General features: G+C 36.0%; 1 long non-coding RNA gene across 2 annotated transcripts in view; it reads right to left on the bottom strand.

Annotated features, from left to right (window-relative positions):
- Positions 1 to 3,800: 3,800 nt before the first annotated feature.
- Positions 3,801 to 18,592, bottom strand: part of LOC149747839 (uncharacterized) — a 439,951-nt gene continuing 425,159 nt past the window's right edge. For both annotated transcript variants that reach the window (XR_016395130.1, XR_016395129.1), the window contains 2 exons: positions 10,907 to 10,965; positions 3,801 to 9,047 (listed from right to left, as the gene is read on the bottom strand). This is a non-coding gene — a long non-coding RNA (uncharacterized LOC149747839). The remainder of the gene's footprint in view (positions 9,048 to 10,906; positions 10,966 to 18,592) is intronic.

Genomic DNA, 18,592 nt, shown 5'->3' on the forward strand with positions numbered 1-18,592 from the left:
TTGAAGAGCTTATAGTTGAAAACTTCCCTAATAGGGGAAAGGAAATAGTTAATCAAATCCAGGAAGCACAGAGAGTCCCATACAGGATAAATCCAAGGAGAAACATGCCAAGACACATATTAATCAAACTATCAAAAATTAAATACAAAGAAAAAATATTAAAAGCACCAAGGGAAAAGCAACAAATAACATACAAGGGCATCCCCATAAGACTAACAGCTGAACTTTCAGCAGAAACTCTGCAAGCCAGAAAGGAGTGGCAGGACATATTCAAAGTGTTGAAATGGAAAAAAAACTAAAACCAATATTACTCTACCCAGCAAGGATTTCATTCAGATTCTATGGAGAAACTAAAACCTTAACAGAGAAGCAAAAGCTAAGAGAATTCAGCACCACCAAACCAGCTTTACAACAAATGCTAAGGGAACTTCTCTTGGCAGGAAACACAAGAGAAAGAAAAGGCCTATAATAACAAACCCAAAACAATTAAGAAAATGGTAATAGGAACTTACATATCAATAACTACCTTAAATGCAAATGGATTAAACGCTCTAACCAAAAGACATAGGCTGGCTGAAAGGATACAAAAACAAGACCTGTATATATGCTGTCTACAAGAGACCCACTTCAGGCTTAGGGACACATACAGACTGAAAGTGAGAGGATGAAAAAAAGATATTCCATGCAAATGGAAATCAAAAGAAAGCTGGAGTAGCATTTACCATATCAGACAAAATAGACTTTAAAATAAAGACTATTACAAGAGACACAGAAGGACACTACAGAATGATCAAGGGACAATCAAAGAATAATATATAACAATTATAAATATTTATGCACCCAACATAGGAGTACCTCAATACTTAAGGCAAATGCTAATAGCCATGAAAGGGGAAATCAACATGAGCACAGTCATAGTAGGGGACTTTAAAACCACACTTTCACCAATGGACAGATCATCCAAAATGAAAATAAATAAGGAGACAGAAGCTTTAAATGACACATTAGTCCAGATAGACTTAATTAATATTTATAGGATATTCTATCCAAAAACAACAGAATACACTTTCTTCTGGAATATTCTCCAGGATAGATCATTTCTTGGGTCACATATCAAGCCTTGGTAAATTTTAAAAAATTGGAATCATATCAAGTATCTTTTCTGACTACAACGCTATAAGACTAGATACAAATTAAAGGAAAAAATCTGTAAAAAATACAAACACATAGAGGCAAAACAATACACTACTAAATAACCAAGAGATCACTGAAAAAATCAAAGAGGAAATCAAAAAATACCTAGAAACAAATGACAATGAAAACACGACAACTCAAAACTGATGGGATGCAGCGAAAGCAGTTCTAAGAGGGAAGTTTAGAGCAATACAATCCTACCTCAAGAAAAAAGAAACATCTCAAATAAACAACCTAACCTTACACTTAAAGCAATTAGAGGAAGAAGAACAAAAAAACCCCCAAAGTTAGCAGAAGGAAAGAAATCATAAAGATTTCTTCATCAGAAATTGATGAAAAAGAAATGAAGGAAACAATAGCAAAGGTCAATAAAACTAAAAGCTGGTTCTTTGAGAAGATAAACAGTATTAATAAACTATTAGCCAGACTCATCAAGAAAAAAAGGGAGAAGACTCAAATCAGTAGAATCAGAAATGAAAAAGAAGAAGTAACAACTGACATAGAAGAAATATAAAAAATCATGAGAGACTACTACAAGCAACTATATGCAAATAAAATGGACAACCTGGAAGAAATGGACAAATTCTTAGAAATACACAACCTTCCGAATCTGAACCAGGAAGAAATAGAAAATATAAACAGATCAATCACAAGCACTGAAATTGAGACCATGATTAAAAACCTTCCAACAAACAAAAGCCCATGAGCAGATGGCTTCACAGGCGAATTCTATCAAACATTTAGAGAACAACTAACACCTATCCTTCTCAAACTCTTCCAAAATGTAGCAGAGGGAGGAACACTCTCAAACTCATTCTACAAGGCCACCATCACCCTGATACCAAAACCAGACAAGGATGTCACAAAGAAAGAAAACTACAGGCCAATATCACTGATGAACATAGATATAAAAATCCTCAACAAAATACTAGCAAACAGAAACCAACAGCACATTAAAAGGATCATATACCATGATCAAGTGGGGTTTATCACAGGAATGCAAGGATTCTTCAATATACGCAAATCAATCAATGTGATAAACCATGTTAACAAACTGAAGGAGAAAAACCATATGATCATCTCAATAGATGCAGAAAAATCTTTCGACAAAATTCAGCACCCATTTATAGAAAGTATGCATAGAGGGAACTTAACTCAACATAATAATGGCCATATATAACAAACCCACAGCCAACATCATTCTCAATGCTGAAAAACTGAAACCATTTTCACTAAGATCAGGAATAAGACAAGGTTGTCCACTCTCACCATTATTATTCAACATAGTTTTGGATGTTTTAGCCACAGCAATCAGAGAAGAAAAATAAATAAAAGGAATCCGAATCAGAAAATAAGAAGTAAAGCTGTCACTATTTGCAGATGACATGATACTATACATAGCGAATCCTAAAATGCTACCAGAAAACTACTAGAGCTAATCAATGAATTTGGTAAAGTAGCAGGATACAAAACTAATGCACAGAAATCTCTTTCATTCCTTTACACTAATGATGAAAAATCTGAAAAAGAAATTAAGAAAACACTCCCATGTACCACTGCAACAAAAAGAATAAAATACCAAAGAATAAACCTACCTAAGGAGACAAAAGACCTGTATGCAGAAAACTATAAGACACTGATGAAAGAAAGCAAAGATGAAGCAAACAGATGGAGAGATATACCATGTTCTTGGATTGGAAGAATCGACATTGTTAAAATGACTATACGACCCACAGCAATCTACAGATTCAATGCAATCCCTATCAAACTACCAATGGCATTTTTCACAGAACTAGAACAAAAAATTCCACAATTTGTATGGAAACACAAAAGACCCTGAATAGTCAAGCAATCTTGTGAAAGCAAAACAGAGCTAGAGGAATCAGGCTCCTGGACTTCAGACTATACTACAAAGCTACAGTAATCAAGACAGTATGGTACTGGCACAAGAACAGAAATATAGATCAATGGATCAGGATATAAAGCCCAGAGGTAAACCCATGCACATATGGTCACCTTATTTTTGATAAAGGAGGCAAGAATATACAATGGAGAAAAGACAACCTCTTCAATAAGTGGTACTGGGAAAACTGGACAACTACAGGTAAAAGAATGAAATTAGAAGACTCCCTAACACCACACACAAAAATAAACTCAAAATGGAGTAAAGACCTAAATGCAAGGCCAGACACTATCAAACTCTTAGAGGAAAACATAGGCAGAACACTCTATGACATAAATCACAGCAAGATCCTTTCTGACCCACCTCCTAGAGGAATGGAAATAAAAACAAAAATAAACAAATGGGACCTAATGAAACTTCAAAGCTTTTGCACAGCAAAGGAAGCTATAAGCAAGACAAAAAGACAACCCTCAGAATGGGAGAAAATATTTGCAAATGAAGCAACTGACAAAGGATTAATCTCCAAAATTTACAAGCTGCTCATGCTGCTCACTATCAATAAACAACCCAATCCAAAAATGGGCAGAAGACCTAATAGACATTTCTCCAAAGAAGATATACAGACTGCCAACAGACACATGAAAGAATGCTCAACATCATTAATCATTAGAGAAATGCAAATCAAAACTACAATGAGATATCATCTCACACTAGTCAGAATGGCCATCATCAAAAAATCTAGAAACAATAAATGCTGGAGAGGGTGTGGAAAAAGGGAACCCTCTTGCACTGTTGGTGGGAATGTAAATTGATACAGCCACTATGGAGAAGAGTATGGATGTTTCTTAAAATACTAAAAATAGAGCTACCATAGGACCCAGCAATCCCACTACTGGGCATATACCCTGAGAAAACCATAATTCAAAACGAGTCATGTACCACAATGTTCATTGCAGCACTACTTACAATAGACTGGACGTTGAAGCAACCTAAGTGTCCATCGACAGATGAATGGATAAAGAAGTTTTGTCACATATATACAATGGAATATTACTCAGCCATAAAAAGAAACACAACTGAGTTATTTGTAGTGAGGTGGATGGACCTAGAAGCTGTCATCCAGAGTGAAGTCAGTCAGAAAGAGAAAAACAAATACCATATGTTAACACATATATATGCAATCAAAAAAAAAAAAGGTTCTGAATAACCTAGGGGCAGGACAGCAATGAAGACACAGATGTAGAGAATGGACTTGAAGATGCAGGGAGTGGGAAGGGTAAGCTGGGACAAAGTGAGAGAGTGGCATGGACATATATATACTACCCAATGTAAAATAGATAGCTAGTGGGAAGCAGGTGCATAGCCCAGGGAGATCAGCTCGGTGCTTTGTAACCACCTAGAGCGGTGGGATAGGGAGTGTGGGAGGGAGACGCAAGAGGGAGGAGATATGCAGATACATGTATATGTATAGGTGATTCACTTTGTTATAAAGCAGAATCTAAGACACCATAGTGAAGCAATTATACTCCAATCAATTTGTTAAAAAAAAAAATCAAGGGTGATGGTACTGAGGTAAGAAGTGCGTGTCATGTTGGATGAGCCCCAAAAGGACGTTACTGTTGAAAAAATGTGAGAAAGGTAATAATGATAAGAAATAAAACTGGAGTTCATGTCAGCCAGTGGCCAAACCTGTTAGATGCTTGTGGGCCAATGAATAGAATTTTGCTCTAAGTATGATGGGAAGCCATTGGGTTTTGAGCATGAGTAATATGTTCAGTTTGATGTGTCAAAAAGATAGCTCTGGGAAACCACCAAGAAAAGGAAAAGACAACCTACAGACTAGCAGAAAATATCTGCAAATGTTGCTACCGACCAAGGATTCATTTCCAAAATGTACAAACAGCTCATACAGCTTCATATCAAAAAAACACAAACAACCCAGTCAAAAAATGGGCAGAAGACCTAAAAAAACATTTCTCCAAAGAAGACATATAGATGCCCAATAGGCCCATGAAAAGAAGCTCAACACTGCTAATTATTACATAAATGCAAATCAAAACTACACAGAGGTACCACCTCACTCTGGTCAGAATGGACATCATTAAAATGTCTACAAGTAATAAATGCTGGAAAGGGTGTGGAGAAAAGGGGACCCTCCTACGCTGTTGGTGGGAATGTAAATTGGTGCACCCACTGTAGAGAAAAGTATGGAGGTTCCTTAAAAAACTAAAAACAGAGCTATCATATGATCCAGCAATCCCACTCCTGGCTATATATCTGAAAAAAATGAAAACTTTAAATAGAGAAGATACATGCACCCCAACATTCATAGCAGCACCCTTAACAATAGCCAAGACATGGAAGCAACCTATGTGTGTATCAACAGATGAATGGATAAAGAAGATGTGGTATATATGCACAATGGAATATTTCACAGCCATAAAAAAGAATGAAATAATGCCATTTGCAGCAACATGGAAGGACCTAGAGATATGATATTAAATGAAATACCAGAGAAAGACAAATATCATATGATGTCACTTATATGTGGAATTTAAAAAAATGATATAAATGAACTTATTTACAAAACAGAAATAGACTCACAGACATAGAAAACAAACCTATGGTTACCAAAGGGGATAGCGGTGGATGTGGGGGGAGACATTAGGAATTTGGGTTTAACATAGTCACACTACTATATATAAAATAGATAAACAACAAGGACCTACTGTATAGCACAGGGAACTATATTCAATATCCTGTAGTAACCTATAATGGAAAATTATACATACATACAACATATATATTTTTAACTTAAATATAGTTTAATGTGATTTTATTATGTTTAAAAATATTGCTCTGGAAAGGGTCTGTAAGCTTCACAAAATTGCCAGGAGTCCACAGCAGGAAAAAAAAGTCAAGAACGCCTTTGTCTGGCATATTCCAGACAGGCCGCTCCACCAGCCGGGTCCTGGAGGGAAGACCATAAAGACTGGAGCTGCCCCTGACTCTCCAGTTATATGTAACTTCAGTTATATGTATAATTGAATCACTTTGCTCTATACCGGAAACTAATACAACATTGTAAATTAAGTATACTTCAATTTTAAAAATGTTAAACAAAAGATAGCTCTGGATGTTATATTTAGAATATATGGGGGCACTAGAAGCAGGGAGCATTTAAGAGGCTTCTGTACTAGCTCAGACTTGAGATGACGATGGTGTGTAGGAGATGGAGCGATGGAGGTGATAAGGCATGGGTGGATTTGGAATCTAACCCCTTCTTTCCCAAAGGCTACCTTTTGGAGGCCTCCTTCTTCCAGGTCAGGTTGGCCTGCCAGGTCTTTTGCTCTGCCAGCCTGTGGCTGAGCTGTAGTCCAGAAACTGCTTTTGCTTTCTGAGTTGGTGCCACTGACCTAGATCTTTTGTTCCTTGGTTCACTGCTCCATTTTCCTGAACTTCCTAAGAAAATGTGCATGAAAAAACTTGTCAGATTAATCTTCAGTCTGAGGTTTATGTGTCACCACATTTAATTGATAGTTTGACTTTTGTACAAAATTCATGAAAATAATTTCCCTCAAGGCTTTGAGTGTATTTGTCCATTGACCTTCAATATTTGATGTTGCTTGTCCTTGACAACCTTATTTTCTCTACTTTCTAAAGGTCATTTGTCTTCTTTTGTAAATGTTTAGCATCATTTCTTCTTCCTAAAATGATTCAGACATTTCACAGTGATGTATCTGGTAGCAGGTCTTCATTCAGTGATTCATGAACTGGGCAACTGGTGGACCCTTTTAATCTGAAGACTTTTGTCCTCACTTAATTCTGGGAACCTCACTTACATTATTTCTTTCCTACTTCCTGTCTTGTGTTTCCTATATCATCTTTTTGGAACTTCATGTTTGATATCGAGACATTTTATTGATCTTCTAAAACTTCATATTTCTTCTTTCTTTTCCTCTTTGGCCATTGTCCCATGCTGGCAAATGCTGGATCACAGCTTTTTTTGTCCTGCTTCATCAACCAGTATCCGTGCATTAGGTATGTATTAGTTTTCTATTGTAGTTATGACAAACTACCCTGAAGATAGTAGCTTAAAACAGCACAACTTTGTTATTTTACAGTTCTAGAGGCCAGAAGTCCATTGCACATTTCACAGGACTAAAATCAAGGTGTCACTAGGGTTTCCTTCCTTTCTGAAAGCTCAAGAGGAGAATCCGTTTCCTTGCTTTTTCCAGCTTCTAGAGGCTGCTTGTATTTGTTGGCTCATGACCCCTCTCCTTCATCTTCAAAACCAGCAGTGTTGCAGTTTTCTCTCCAGCCCTGCAGCCTCCTCCCAGCCCCACTTCTGTCTCTGTCCAAAGACAAGAAAAGTTCTTTGCTTTCAAGGACTCATGTGATTAGATTGGGCCTACCTGAATAATCCAGAGTAGTCTCTCTATCTCAAGATCTGTAACCTTAATCATATTGGCAAAATACCTTCTGCCATGTAAGGTAACATATCCACAGGTTCTGGGGATTGAAGTGTGGACATCACTGTGGGCCATTATTCTACCTATTATAAAACGTCTCCTAGAAATGTATTGGACTCTGTGTCTGCTGTTAACCCCCTTCTATTTTCTTCATGACTATTGGCACGTAAACCATTTTATATTATCTTGTGATCATTTTACTGTGGTTCTGGGAAGAAGAAGAGGTAAATAGATGAGCTAAGTGTGGCATCTTGAATCAGAAGCCTTTCCCCAGGAGTTTCTACTGTGTATTACTTAAAAACCATCATATAGGAGCTTAGGTATAGGGACAATGAAAGAAAACTTTTTGTAAAAATTTGTGAATGTACTTTGTATTTTCAAAACTATTATTTGCATTATTCCTGTTATTGTTCTCTGAGTTTCAACTTTATTATACATGGAATTACTTTATTTAATCTACTTAATTATAATTAATACTATCACTTGGGCCTGACTCTTATCAAGCCTTCTTGTATATTTTTAACATTTTTAAGTATTCTGTACATATCTGAGTGTTGATACACTTTTTTTTTGTATTTTTGTGTGTGTGTGTGTGTGTGTGTGAATCTGTATATTTTTAGGGGGAAGTCATATGTTAAAGTGGTACCAATTATTTTGCTAGAGATATAAAACTTTCTTTCAAAATGACTTTTAAATTTAGAATGAAATTTGTCATAAAATATTTAGTCCAACCTTATAGATTAATTATTTTAAATTTTAAAAAGTTCTTACTGCATTTTAATTTCTTATCAGAAATGATGCGTTTTCTGTAACTCACTAAAACTTCAAGAATTCTATTATTCTTACTAGAAACCATAATTTTCCTAACTGTATTCCACAGAACACTAGACTATTGTGATATTTAGTTGCTCTTAGTTCAGAGAAAGTGTGTTCTGTGGGCAAACAATTTGGGAAAATGACTCATTCAAGTACATTTCCCTCCTGAATATTTACAGAGTGCATTAGGAGAGATTTTACAGCAAAACAAAACAAACACATTTTTAAAAATCTTTGATCAACCTAAAATATTCTAAATATATTTGATCATAAAACAATTTTTGATTTAAATTTGAGGATGACTCCTTAACAGCTCTTGTGAAACTGTATCTCAGAAACATAGTTTGAAAGTGCTGTTGTAGCCTATTCCTCTAGTTGTTTTGTGCTAAATAATTTGACTCTATCATATACAAATGCAATTCACGGAATAATGACTGGGACACAGTTTTAAAGTTGAGAGGGAATTAGATGCTGTGCTGGAGACATGTGACTAGGTCTTCTGTTGTCCTTACCTTGTTCTTTCATGACACCCATGGGATGGTATCAGTTTCCAGAGTTCTCCATCTGAAAGCTCAGCATGGACCTCCACAAGTTTTCCAGAATTCCTCTGTGGCCACCAGCCCAGAATTCCTCTTTGTTTTACTCTTCTCTTCTAAGGAAAGCTGGTGTAACATTGAGGTAAAAGAAAGAGCAGAAGAATGTAAGAAGGCACAAAATACTCTCTTCAGTGTGACTCTCATCTGTAGATACCACTTCCTTTAACTCAGTGAGAGGACCAGCCATCTTCTCTCGCAGGCAATGTGAAAATGGCTCAAAACCAGTTAATTGGGTACTTATTTGTACCTTTTGATGCTTCAGAAAATATTTCAGGAAATTTTCAAAAATACTTAAATTTTAACAATACGATGTTAAAATGAATATTATTGTGACCTACAGATTTACCATGATTGGGCCATAGTTTACTGCTTTTCCATAAACCAGTTGCAAACAAGGAATCCCTGTCACTTAACAAGAGTCGCAATATCCCCTGGATAAAACAAATCAATTTCTTAAGAGAATTACAACTATTCTTTAAACTAGGATCAGGCAGAATTTTATCCTGAGGCTGTGTAAAGAGAACTCTTTGTGATTTAATCAACAGCATTCTCACAATTCAGCACATTTCTTAGGGATCTTTTTTATAACACTGTCAATAAAGCTGATGTTACCACACCTAAACATAATTTAGTAACAACAATTCTTTATGTATATGTGCGGGGGGAGGTATGGTGTAATTCAGTGCTAATTAGGTATCCATCTCTTGGCTGACCTTGAAGACGGTTGAATTCCCAGTACCTAAGCCATTGCCCTGAACATAGCAGGTAACAACAAATCTTTGTTCAAGGTGATAATTTTGTTATCATGTTTAATACATGTTCCCATGATGACATGTATTGTAAAATGCATAGGAATGGTTCTCCTGCTTATACAGGGCTTGCCCTAGCATCTTGTTATGGTGACAAATTCAAATATGCTGCCCTCATTCCTACACCCATGGTAATGCAGCAAAATGATGTCTTCTAACCCAGGCATGGTCAGAAAGATTGCTCCTCAAGCTCAGCCAACCCATATTTCATAATATCCATCCCAAAAGCACAAAGTTGATCTTTCAAATATCTCTTTAACATGTCTATAGAATTACCCACAAGGCTTAGTTCTGCCCATTGCTAACAGATATAATAGTCCTGTGGAGTAGGAAGTTACCCATAAAGAAATTAAGATTCAGGATGGTTGAGCCCATTGATCCAGTTCATTGAGTCTAGCAAGTGGCAGCTGGGAATTGAACTCTGGTCTGTCTGACTTCACATTTCATAATTTTAACCACTACCATGTGCTAAGAGAGCTCCTGTAGGGCTTGAACTATATGTTTCCTTCCAAAGAAAGAGCAGGAAAGGGCACCAAAGACAGAAGGAGCTATAACAACCTCACAGTCAATTATTCTGGAAATTCAGATATTTTAAATCTGCTCTGATGCTCCCAGGTCTCAAACCTTATCTCTGCTGTCTTGTGGGCTGGCCTTTCTCAGTGCCAACCTTTGTTTTTGTCTGATGTACCTTCTGACTTCCTTTCATTTGTTTTGTGTGCTCTCAAGTGGTATTTAAGTTGACAGCCAGGTCCTCAGTCTTCTTCTCAAGGGATTATAGGTGTCAAACTACTTTCATCTTTGTGCATTTTTTTAAGTGATGAAGGATCAAGACGGCTCTCCATCCTCCTCTCCCCTGTAGTCCCCTGGCATTCTCAGTGAAATGTTAGTTGGAAAACTGCACTCCTACAGTAGTGGTGAGATAATTGAAATTCAGTGCAGCGGGGAGGAAATCAGTTCTGGAGGTCTATTATTTTGCAGATTCTTTGTTAGGATTTTGACCCTAGGTCTGTGCTAGCCAAGATGAGGAGAGTTAGAAGAGGGGAACACAGTCCCCTAGAATGTTTTGAATTGAGATAATCACACCCCAAATCCTTAGGCCTGAGATGGCCTGCTTACCTTGCATACATCCCTCTGGGTTGCTGTTCTCTAGATGTTCTTTTTGATGTCAAGTCCTTCTGCAAAACACATTTAGCAAACAGCATTTGAGGGTTAGATACCTAGTATTCATATTAATGTGAAAGTGTATCAAATACAGTTTCTTTTTAACTCTAAGCAGGCCGACATAACTGTTTCTTACACGATTTCCTCAGGCATACATGTTACCAGGATGTGTTTGTCAGTGAAGTCAATCTAACCTTTTTTCATGGGAAATCTGGCTTTAAAAGAATGTTCTCTTCTAACAAGCATAAGACTGACACTAGCCAGAAAGAGAAAGTGTAATTTTAAAGTCTAATTTTCTGATGCATTGAATACAGTAGACATAGAAAGGAGCCCAAACTCACAATGTTATAAGATTTTGAAGAATATGAAAGGTAAAAGGACATTGTTAATCTTCTTTGTATCTGTATATGATAGCCCTGGGACAGTGAAAGAATCATAAAAAGAAAGGAAATGGGGAAAAGTGTTCTGCAGTGTAAACTGATAAGCTTGTAAAACGTATGAGGTATAAGTGAAGTATCAGTTCCTTCTTCCCAAATTTAAATTTTTGTTTGGGTCTTTTTTTTTTTTTTGGCTACAGTTAACTTTCATAAAAAGAGTGATAAATGATATGTAACAGAAGGTGGTTTTTAATAAGGGGAAAATACTTGTGTCATCAGTGACAGAAATAAATTTAATATAGAATAATAAGGTATTAATAGGTACATATAATGTAATATGTAATGGAGAGGCATTAATATATAAAAAGGCTTTCTGACATTTGTGTTACTTTGTTATTTGCAAAATTAGGAATCAAGAATCTGATAGTCAGATTGCTAAAGTTCCTTGAAATTACTCAGGAGGTGCTGAGGCAACCAGGACATTTTAATGCACAATGTTGAACATTCAACTTAAAAATTACCAATAATACCAAGGAACAGGACAAAGAGAAAGACCAGATAATAAATATAAATGAATTCAGACAATCCAATTTATCACAGCTGATAAGACACAGCTAAAAAAAGGAATTAGTGAACTTGAGGATATGTCAATAGAAAATATTTGGACTGAAACACGGAAAGTAATTAATGGAAAATATATACAAGGGAATTAAGGAAAAATGAAACATAGTGAAAAGATCATCAGAAAAAGGTCATACATGTAGTTGGGAGTTCCAGAAGCGAGAAAGAGTTTGAAGGAAGAAGCATTATTTGAAGAGACAGTGGATCAGAGTACTTCAAAATGGACAGAAGGAATCAGGCCAGAAATTCAAGAAGGGTTAGGAACCTTAAGCAAGATAAATCAAAAGTAAATCCTACTTAGATGCATCATAGTAAAAATGCTAATTTAAAAAAAAGATAAAATCTTATAAGCTACCAAATAACAATAAATCAGAGCAAAACCAATACTGATAGCGACAGAAAAAAACAGAAGCTAGTGGACAATAGAATGACACCTCTACCATGCCAAAAAAGACCAAAAAACCCCCACTGCCAACCTAAAATGCTACACTTTGTGAAACTAACCTTCAAAAAATAAGGTAATCCAAGGTAAAATAGCTAGTGGGAAGCAGCCACATAGCACAGGGAGATCAGCTCGGTGCTTTGTGACCACCTAGAGGGGTGGGATAGAGAGGGTGGGAGGGAGACACAAGAGGGAGGAGATATGGGGATGTATGTATGTGTATAGCTGATTCACCTTGTTATAAAGCAGAAACCAACACACCACTGTAAAGCAATTATACGCCAATAAAGATGTTAAAAAAAATAAGGTAATCAATAATGAAAGAAACGGCAAGAAGTTAAAGAAACATCAAAAGGAATTTTTTCAGTAGAAAGAAAATAATCTTAAATCATAGAGAACTGCAGGAAAAAAAGAAAGAATACTAGAAAGTGTAAATATGCAGGTAAGTATAAAAGATCACTTACTATACAAAGACCAATAACAAGCCTTGTAGAATCAAATATATATGTAGGATTAAAATGCATGGCAACTATAACATAAAAGATGAAAGGAGAATAAAAGGACTTTAAAGTTTGAAGTTCCAAGTATTATCATAAAGTGAAAAAATACTAATTTGTATTCAATGTTAATAAGTTAAGGATGAATGTTTTAACCTCAAGGATAACTTTTAAGAAAAAAACCAAAGAACACAACTAAAAATTATAAAATAAGAATAAACAGAACAATAAAAAATACTTGAGGAGCAGTGGTTCCAGAGACAGTTAAGTAGCCGGTATCAGATTCATCCTTCCCCATTAACTGCCATTATAACTGTGTAAAAATATGTATAACAACTCTTTCGGGCCGTGGATGGCAACCAATATGGGACTATGAATTTTGAAAGATGGAAAGCACATAATATGAGTTCATATTCACCTGGGCTATCTCCCTGAGAATATTTCCAAATACGGCCCAGGAAGATAGAGCCCAAGTAGAGAGTGGTGGTATCACTGAATATAAGAAACAGAAATCTGATTTGGGGCTGATCAGGTAGGGTTTGGGGCACAGGGTAACGCAGAGAAAGGGTCCACTGAGAAGAAATCCCAAAATTTCCTTAAAATTATACCTTGCGTTCTTTTTCTCTCCTAAGCTACAGATGTGCGGGGCAAAAGACTTTAATAGACACGTTCACAAAAATATATATCCAAACAGCCAATATATTATGCATTGGCATCTCATTACTCATCAGGGAAATGAAAATTAAAATCACAAAGCATAATTCCCTGGTGGTCTAGTGGTTAGGACTTCGCCTTCCAATGCAGGGAATGTGGGTGTGATCCCTGGTCAAAGAGCTAAGATCCCACATGCCTCGTGGCCAAAAAACCAAAATATAAAAAAAGAGAAGCAATAATGTAACAAATTCAATAAAGACTTTAAAAATGGTCCACATCAAAAAAAAAACTTTAAAAAAAATTAAAATCACAATGAAATATCGCACATATTCACCAAGCTAGCTAAAACTTTAAAGACTGATAACACTGACAAAGCAAAGTATTGGTGAGGATTTGGAACACCTGAAGCTCTCATATACCACTAGTGGATGGGTAAATTGGTACAACCATTTTAGAAAGCTACTTGGCAAACATACCCACCGTAAGAAATGATCTAAAGGCTTTTCTGCATTGTCATTTGTCAGTCAATGCCTATTTCTAGGATTCTTTAAGGGAATTCATTTAGTTTTACAGTACAAGCAACGTTTCAATAAGAATAATGAGTTTTCTGCCACACATAATAAAACAAGTAAGTTCATCTATTTAAAGGAATGATAAGAAAAGGAAAGAAAAAAGAGAGTCCACTAGTTTAATTTCTCTGAATTAAGAAGGGTAATGGTGAAAAGTGTCATAAAGTCTCAAATCAGTAAGTACACAAGTACATACATGACAAGTACAGATATAAGTACAACAGAGATTACCAGATTGCACAAGACAGTTCCATGCTCCAAAGGAACTCAAATTTATTGTCATTTAACTTGAAAAAGAGTGATTCATTTAAAAAAAAATTTTTTTGTTAACATCTTTATTGGAGTATAATTGCTTTACATTGGTGTGTTGGTTTCTGCTTTATAACAAAGTGAATCAGCTATACGTATACATATATCCCCACATCCCTTCCCTCTTGCATCTTCCTCCCACCCTCCCTATCCCACTCCTCTAGGTGGTCACAAAGCACAGAGCTGATCTCCCTGTGCTATGCCGTTGCTTCCCATTAGCTATCTCTTTCATATTAGTTACAGTGTATATATGTCAATGTCACTCCCTCACTTCTTCCCAGCTTACCCTACCCCCTCCACATGTCCTCAAGTCCATTCTCTACATCAGTGACTTTATTCCTGTCCTGTCCCTAGGTTGTTCAGAAACATTTTTTTTTTACATTCCATATATGCGTGTTAGCATGTGGTATTTGTTTTTCTCTTTCTGACTTACTTCACTCTGTATGACAGTCTCTAGGTCCATCCACCTCACTACAAATAACTTAGTTTCATTTCTTTTTATGGCTGAGTAATATTCCATTGTATGTATGTGCCACATCTTCTTTATCCATTCATCTGTCGATGGACACTTAGGTTGCTTCCATGTCCTGGCTATTGAAAATAGTGCTGCAATGAACATTGTGGCACATGACTCTTTTAGAATTATAGATTTCTCAGGGTATATGCCCAGTAGTGGGATTCCTGAGTCATATGGTAGTTCTAGTTTAAGATTTTTAAGGAACCTCCATACTGTTCTCCATAGTGGCTGTATCAATTTACATTCCCACCAACAGTACAAGAGGGTCCTCTTTTCTCCACACCCTCTCCAGCATTTACTGTTTGTAGATTTTCTGATGGTGGCCATTCTGACTGGTGGAGGTGATACCTCATTGTAGTTTTGATTTGCATTTCTCTAATGATTAGTGATGTTGAGCATTCTTCCATGTGTTTCCCGGCAATCTGTATATCATCTTTGGAGAAATGTCTATTTACCTCTTCTGCCCATTTTTGGATTGGGTTGTTTGTTTTTTTGATATTCAGCTGCATGAGCTGATTGTATATTTTAGAGATTAATCCTTTGTCACTTGCTTCAATAGCAAATGTTTTCTCCATTCTGAGGGCTGTCTTTTCGTCTTCCTTATGTTTTTATTTGCTGTGCAAAAGCTTTTAAGTTTCATTAGTTGCCATTAGTTTACTTTAGTTTTTATTTCCATTTCTCTAGGAGGTGGGTCAGAAAGGATCTTGCTGTGATTTATGTCATAGAGTGTTCCGCCTATGTTTTCCTCTAAGAGTTTTACAGTGTCTGTGCTTACATTTAGGTCTTTAATCCATTTTGAGTTTATTTTTCTGTATGGTGTTAGGGAGTGTTCTAATTTCATTCTTTTACATGTAGCTGTCAAGTTTTCCCAGCACCACTTATTGAAGAGGCTGTCTTTTCTCCATTGTACATTCTTGCCTCCTTTATCAAAGATAAGGTGACCATATGTGCATGGGTTTATCTCTGGGCTTTCTATCCTGTTCCATTGAACTATATTTCTGTTTTTGTGCCAGTACCATACTGTCTTGATTACTGTAGCTTTGTAGTATAGTCTGAAGTCAGGGAGCATGATTCCTCCAGCACTGTTTTACTTTCTCAAGATTGTTTGGATCTTCAGGTCTTTTTGTTTCCATACAAATTGCGGAATTTTTTGTTCTACTTCTGTGAAAAATGCCATTGGTAGTTTGATAGGGATTGCATTGAATCTGTAGATTGCTTTGGGTAGTATAGTCATTTTCACAATGCTGATTCTTCCAATCCAAGAACATGGTATATCTCTCCAACTGTTTGTATCATCTTTACTTTCTTTCATCAGTGTCTTATAGTTTTCTGCATACAGGTCTTTTGTCTCCTTAGGTAGGTTTTATTTTTTAATTTAATTAATTTATTTTTTATACAGCAGGTTCTTATTAGTCATCCATTTTATACACATCAATGTATACATGTCAATCCCAAAGTCTCAATTATTCATACCACCCCCCCACAGCCCCGCCTCTTTACCCCCTTGGTGTCCATATACCATACATCTTTATGACTCTCTATGTACAGTATCATGTCATCTGCAAACAGCGATAGCTGTAATTCTTCTTTTCCGATTTGGATTCCTTTTCTTTCTTTTTCTTCTCTGATTGCTGTGGTTAAAACTTCCAAAACTATGTTGAATAATAATGGTGAGAGTAGGCAACCTTGTTCCTGATCTTAGTGGAAACGGTTTCAGTTTTTCACTATTGAGAACAATGTTGGCTGTGGGTTTGTCATATATGGCCTTTATTATGTTGAGGTAAGTTCCCTCTACGCCTACTTTCTGGAGAGTTTTTATCATAAATGGCTGATGAATTTTGTTGAACGCTTTTTCTGCATCTATTGAGATTATCATATGGTTTTTATCCTTCGGTTTGTTAATATGGTGTATCACATTGATTGATTTGTGTATATTGAAGAATCCTTGCATTCCTGGAATAAACGCCACTTGATCATGGTGTATGATCCTTTTAATGTGCTGTTGGATTCTGTTTGCTAGTATTCTGTTGAGGATTTTTGCATCTATGTTCATCAGTGATATTGGCCTGTAGTTTTCTTTGTGACATCCTTGTCTGGTTTTGGTATCAAGGTGAAGGTGGCCTCATAGAATGAGTTTGGGAGTGTTCCTCCCTCTGCTATATTTTGGAAGAGTTTGAGAAGGACAGGTGTTAGCTCTTCCCTAAATGTTTGATAGAATTCACCTGTGAAGGCATCTGGTCCTGGGCTTTTGTTTGTTGGAAGATTTTTAATCACAGTTTCAGTTTCAGTGCTTGTGATTGTTCTGTTCATATTTTCTATTTCTTCCTGGTTCAGTCTTGGAAGGTCATGCTTTTCTATGAATTTGTCCATTTCTTCCAGGTTGTCCATTTTATTTGCATATAGCTGCTTTTAGTAATCTCTCATGATCTTTTGTATTTCTGCAGTGTCAGTTGTTATTTCTCCTTTTTCATTTCTAATTCTATTGATTTGAGTCTTCTCCCTTTTTTCCTTGATAAGTCTGGCTAACGGTTTATCAGTTTTGTTTATCTTCTCAAAGCACCACTTTTTAGTTTTATTGATCTTTGCTATTTTTCGTTCTTTGGGTTTTCATTTATTTCTGATATGTTCTTTATGATTTCTTTCCTTCTGCTAACTTTTGGGGTTTTTTTGTTCTTCTTTCTCTAATTGCTTTAGGTGTAAGGTTAAGTTGTTTATTTGAGATGTTTCTTGTTTCTTGAGTTAGGATTGTATTGCTATAAACTTCCCTCTTAGAATTGCTTTTGCTGCATCCCATTGGTTTTCAGTCATCATGTTTTTATTGTCATTTGTTTCTATGTATTTTTTTATTTCATCTTTGATTTCTTCAGTGATCTCTTGGTTATTTAGTAGTGTACCTTTTAGCCTCCATGTGTTTCTATTTTTTACAGTTTTTTTTTCCTGTATTTGATATCTAGTCTCATAGTGTTGTCATCAGAAAAGATACTTGATATGAGTTCAATTTTCTTAAATTTACCAAGACTTGTTTTGTGATCCAAGATATGATCTATCCTGGATAATGTTCCATGAGTACTTGAGAAGAAAGTGGATTCTATTGTTTTTGGATGAAATGTCTGATAAATATCAATTAAGTCCATCTTTTGTAATGTATCATTTAAAGCTTCTGTTTCCTTATTTATTTTCATTTTGGTTGATGTGTCCATTGGTGAAAGTGGAGTGTTAATGTCCCCTACTATTATTGTGTTACTGTCAATTTCCCCTTTTACGGCTGTTAGCATTTGCATTATGTATTGAGATAATCCTATGTTGGATGCATAAATATTTACAGTTGTTATATCTTCTTCTTCGATTGACTCCTTGATCATCCTGTAGTGTCTTTCTGTGTCTCTTGTAATAGTCTTTAAAGTCTATTTTGTCTGATATGAGAATTGCTACTCCAGTTTTCTTTGGATTTCTATTTGCATGGAATATCTTTTTCCATCCCCTCACTTGCAGTGTGTATGTGTCCCTAGGTCTGAATTGGGTCTCTTGTAGACAGCATATATATGGGTCTTGTTTTTGTATCCATTCAGGCAGTCTATGTCTTTTGGTTGGAGCATTTAATCCATTTTCATTTAAGGTAGTTATAGATATGTATGTTCCTATTAACATTTTCTCA

Source organism: Delphinapterus leucas, chromosome 12, assembly GCF_059928025.1.
Source record: "Delphinapterus leucas isolate spDelLeu-1000000601 "Yukka" chromosome 12, BTC_Dleu_Yukka2, whole genome shotgun sequence".
Taxonomy (NCBI): Eukaryota; Metazoa; Chordata; class Mammalia; order Artiodactyla; family Monodontidae; genus Delphinapterus; species Delphinapterus leucas.